Genomic DNA, 5,780 nt, shown 5'->3' on the forward strand with positions numbered 1-5,780 from the left:
TTTACATTGGAAACGTTTAGTTTAGCTGTTATAAAAGTTTGTTTTTTTAGTGCTGTAAATGCATTTTCAGCTCGCGCTGTACACATTTGCTATGAGAGGCATTATCTCATAAGGGAAATATTGGACAATCAAATTAATGACTGCCCAGGCTTCAGGATGTCTTTTTACACTATATAAAGGTGGAAATTTACATTGGAAACGTTTAGTTTAGCTGTTATAAAAGTTTGTTTTTTTAGTGCTGAAAATGCATTTTCAGCTCGCACTGTACACATTTGCTATGTGAGGCATTATCTCATAAGGGAAATACTGGACAATCAAATTAATGACTTCCCAGGCTTCAGGATGCCTTTTTACACTCTATAAATGTGGAAATTTACATTGGAAACGTTTGGTTTAGCTGTTAATGAAGTTTCGTTTTTTTAGTGCTGAAAATTCATTGTCTGCTGGCGCTGTACACTTTTTCTAAGTGTTGCAATATCTCATGAAGGAAATACTGGACAATAAAATTAATGACTTTCCAGGCTTCAGGATGCCTTTCTACACTATATAAAGGTGGAAATTTACATTGGAAACGTTTGGTTTAGCTGTTATAAAAGTTTGGTTTTTTAGTGCTGTAAATGCATTTTCAGCTCGCGCTGTACACATTTGCTATGAGAGGCATTATCTCATAAGGGAAATATTGGACAATCAAATTAATGACTGCCCAGGCTTCAGGATGTCTTTTTACACTATATAAAGGTGGAAATTTACATTGGAAACGTTTAGTTTAGCTGTTATAAAAGTTTGTTTTTTTAGTGCTGTAAATGCATTTTCAGCTCGCGCTGTACACATTTGCTATGTGAGGCATTATCTCATAAGGGAAATACTGGACAATCAAATTAATGACTGCCCAGGCTTCAGGATGTCTTTTTACACTATATAAAGGTGGAAATTTACATTGGAAACGTTTGGTTTAGCTGTTATAAAAGTTTGGTTTTTTAGTGCTGAAAATGCATTTTCAGCTCGCACTGTACACATTTGCTATGTGAGGCATTATCTCATAAGGGAAATACTGGACAATCAAATTAATGACTTCCCAGGCTTCAGGATGCCTTTTTTACACTCTATAAATGTGGAAATTTACATTGGAAACGTTTGGTTTAGCTGTTAATGAAGTTTCGTTTTTTTAGTGCTGAAAATTCATTGTCTGCTGGCGCTGTACACTTTTTCTAAGTGTTGCAATATCTCATGAAGGAAATACTGGACAATCAAATTAATGACTTTCCAGGCTTCAGGATGCCTTTCTACACTATATAAAGGTGGAAATTTACATTGGAAACGTTTGGTTTAGCTGTTATAAAAGTTTGGTTTTTTAGTGCTGTAAATGCATTTTCAGCTCGCGCTGTACACATTTGCTATGAGAGGCATTATCTCATAAGGGAAATATTGGACAATCAAATTAATGACTGCCCAGGCTTCAGGATGTCTTTTTACACTATATAAAGGTGGAAATTTACATTGGAAACGTTTAGTTTAGCTGTTATAAAAGTTTGTTTTTTTAGTGCTGTAAATGCATTTTCAGCTCGCGCTGTACACATTTGCTATGAGAGGCATTATCTCATAAGGGAAATATTGGACAATCAAATTAATGACTGCCCAGGCTTCAGGATGTCTTTTTACACTATATAAAGGTGGAAATTTACATTGGAAACGTTTAGTTTAGCTGTTATAAAAGTTTGTTTTTTTAGTGCTGAAAATGCATTTTCAGCTCGCACTGTACACATTTGCTATGTGAGGCATTATCTCAGAAGGGAAATACTGGACAATCAAATTAATGACTTCCCAGGCTTCAGGATGCCTTTTTACACTCTATAAATGTGGAAATTTACATTGGAAACGTTTGGTTTAGCTGTTAATGAAGTTTCGTTTTTTTAGTGCTGAAAATTCATTGTCTGCTGGCGCTGTACACTTTTTCTAAGTGTTGCAATATCTCATGAAGGAAATACTGGACAATCAAATTAATGACTTTCCAGGCTTCAGGATGCCTTTCTACACTATATAAAGGTGGAAATTTACATTGGAAACGTTTGGTTTAGCTGTTATAAAAGTTTGGTTTTTTAGTGCTGTAAATGCATTTTCAGCTCGCGCTGTACACATTTGCTATGAGAGGCATTATCTCATAAGGGAAATATTGGACAATCAAATTAATGACTGCCCAGGCTTCAGAATGTCTTTTTACACTATATAAAGGTGGAAATTTACATTGGAAACGTTTAGTTTAGCTGTTAATGAAGTTTCGTTTTTTTAGTGCTGAAAATTCATTGTCTGCTGGCGCTGTACACTTTTTCTAAGTGTTGCAATATCTCATGAAGGAAATACTGGACAATCAAATTAATGACTTTCCAGGCTTCAGGATGCCTTTCTACACTATATAAAGGTAGAAATTTACATTGGAAACGTTTGGTTTAGCTGTTATAAAAGTTTGGTTTTTTAGTGCTGTAAATGCATTTTCAGCTCGCGCTGTACACATTTGCTATGAGAGGCATTATCTCATAAGGGAAATATTGGACAATCAAATTAATGACTGCGCAGGCTTCAGGATGTCTTTTTACACTATATAAAGGTGGAAATTTACATTGGAAACGTTTGGTTTAGCTGTTATAAAAGTTTGTTTTTTTAGTGCTGTAAATGCATTTTCAGCTCGCGCTGTACACATTTGCTATGAGAGGCATTATCTCATAAGGGAAATATTGGACAATCAAATTAATGGCTGCCCGGGCTTCAGGATGTCTTTTTACACTATATAAAGGTGGAAATTTACATTGGAAACGTTTAGTTTAGCTGTTAATGAAGTTTCGTTTTTTTAGTGCTGAAAATTCATTGTCTGCTGGCGCTGTACACTTTTTCTAAATGTTGCAATATCTCATGAAGGAAATACTGGACAATCAAATTAATGACTTTCCAGGCTTCAGGATGCCTTTCTACACTATATAAAGGTGGAAATTTACATTGGAAACGTTTGGTTTAGCTGTTATAAAAGTTTGGTTTTTTTAGTGCTGTAAATGCATTTTCAGCTCGCGCTGTACACATTTGCTATGAGAGGCATTATCTCATAAGGGAAATATTGGACAATCAAATTAATGACTGCCCAGGCTTCAGGATGTCTTTTTACACTATATAAAGGTGGAAATTTACATTGGAAACGTTTGGTTTAGGTGTTATATAAGTTTGGTTTTTTAGTGCTGAAAATGCATTTTCAGCTCGCACTGTACACATTTGCTATGTGAGGCATTATCTCATAAGGGAAATACTGGACAATCAAATTAATGACTTCCCAGGCTTCAGGATGCCTTTTTACACTCTATAAATGTGGAAATTTACATTGGAAACGTTTGGTTTAGCTGTTAATGAAGTTTCGTTTTTTTAGTGCTGAAAATTCATTGTCTGCTGGCGCTGTACACTTTTTCTAAGTGTTGCAATATCTCATGAAGGAAATACTGGACAATCAAATTAATGACTTTCCAGGCTTCAGGATGCCTTTCTACACTATATAAAGGTGGAAATTTACATTGGAAACGTTTGGTTTAGCTGTTATAAAAGTTTGGTTTTTTAGTGCTGTAAATGCATTTTCAGCTCGCGCTGTACACATTTGCTATGAGAGGCATTATCTCATAAGGGAAATATTGGACAATCAAATTAATGACTGCCCAGGCTTCAGGATGTCTTTTTACACTATATAAAGGTGGAAATTTACATTGGAAACGTTTGGTTTAGCTGTTATAAAAGTTTGTTTTTTTAGTGCTGTAAATGCATTTTCAGCTCGCACTGTACACATTTGCTATGAGAGGCATTATCTCATAAGGGAAATATTGGACAATCAAATTAATGACTGCCCAGGCTTCAGGATGTCTTTTTACACTATATAAAGGTGGAAATTTACATTGGAAACGTTTACTTTAGCTGTTAATGAAGTTTCGTTTATTTAGTGCTGAAAATTCATTGTCTGCTGGCGCTGTACACTTTTTCTAAGTGTTGCAATATCTCATGAAGGAAATACTGGACAATCAAATTAATGACTTTCCAGGCTTCAGGATGCCTTTCTACACTATATAAAGGTGGAAATTTACATTGGAAACGTTTGGTTTAGCTGTTATAAAAGTTTGTTTTTTTAGTGCTGTAAATGCATTTTCAGCTCGCACTGTACACATTTGCTGTGAGGCATTATCTCATAAGGGAAATACTGGACAATCAAATTAATGACTTCCCAGGCTTCAGGATGCCTTTTTACACTCTATAAATGTGGAAATTTACATTGGAAACGTTTGGTTTAGCTGTTAATGAAGTTTCGTTTTTTTAGTGCTGAAAATTCATTGTCTGCTGGCGCTGTACACTTTTTCTAAGTGTTGCAATATCTCATGAAGGAAATACTGGACAATCAAATTAATGACTTTCCAGGCTTCAGGATGCCTTTCTACACTATATAAAGGTGGAAATTTACATTGGAAACGTTTGGTTTAGCTGTTATAAAAGTTTGGTTTTTTAGTGCTGTAAATGCATTTTCAGCTCGCGCTGTACACATTTGCTATGAGAGGCATTATCTCATAAGGGAAATATTGGACAATCAAATTAATGACTGCCCAGGCTTCAGGATGTCTTTTTACACTATATAAAGGTGGAAATTTACATTGGAAACGTTTGGTTTAGCTGTTATAAAAGTTTGTTTTTTTAGTGCTGTAAATGCATTTTCAGCTCGCACTGTACACATTTGCTATGAGAGGCATTATCTCATAAGGGAAATATTGGACAATCAAATTAATGACTGCCCAGGCTTCAGGATGTCTTTTTACACTATATAAAGGTGGAAATTTACATTGGAAACGTTTGGTTTAGCTGTTATAAAAGTTTGTTTTTTTAGTGCTGTAAATGCATTTTCAGCTCGCACTGTACACATTTGCTATGAGAGGCATTATCTCATAAGGGAAATATTGGACAATCAAATTAATGACTGCCCAGGCTTCAGGATGTCTTTTTACACTATATAAAGGTGGAAATTTACATTTGAAACGTTTGGTTTAGCTGTTATAAAAGTTTGTTTTTTTAGTGCTGAAAATGCATTTTCAGCTCGCGCTGTACACATTTGCTATGAGAGGCATTATCTCATAAGGGAAATATTGGACAATCAAATTAATGACTGCCCAGGCTTCAGGATGCCTTTTTACACTCTATAAATGTGGAAATTTACATTGGAAACGTTTGGTTTAGCTGTTAATGAAGTTTCGTTTATTTAGTGCTGAAAATTCATTGTCTGCTGGCGCTGTACACTTTTTCTAAGTGTTGCAATATCTCATGAAGGAAATACTGGACAATCAAATTAATGACTTTCCAGGCTTCAGGATGCCTTTCTACACTATATAAAGGTGGAAATTTACATTGGAAACGTTTGGTTTAGCTGTTATAAAAGTTTGGTTTTTTAGTGCTGTAAATGCATTTTCAGCTCGCGCTGTACACATTTGCTATGAGAGGCATTATCTCATAAGGGAAATATTGGACAATCAAATTAATGACTGCCCAGGCTTCAGGATGTCTTTTTACACTATATAAAGGTGGAAATTTACATTGGAAACGTTTAGTTTAGCTGTTAATGAAGTTTCGTTTTTTTAGTGCTGGAAATTCATTGTCTGCTGGCGCTGTACACTTTTTCTAAGTGTTGCAATATCTCATGAAGGAAATACTGGACAATCAAATTAAAGACTTTCCAGGCTTCAGGATGCCTTTTTACACTATATAAAGGTGGAAATTTA

This window comes from Idiotropiscis lumnitzeri, unplaced genomic scaffold, assembly GCF_059441095.1.
Source record: "Idiotropiscis lumnitzeri isolate Australia: NSW breed Sydney's pygmy pipehorse unplaced genomic scaffold, RoL_Ilum_1.0 HiC_scaffold_86, whole genome shotgun sequence".
In the NCBI taxonomy this organism is placed as follows: Eukaryota; Metazoa; Chordata; class Actinopteri; order Syngnathiformes; family Syngnathidae; genus Idiotropiscis; species Idiotropiscis lumnitzeri.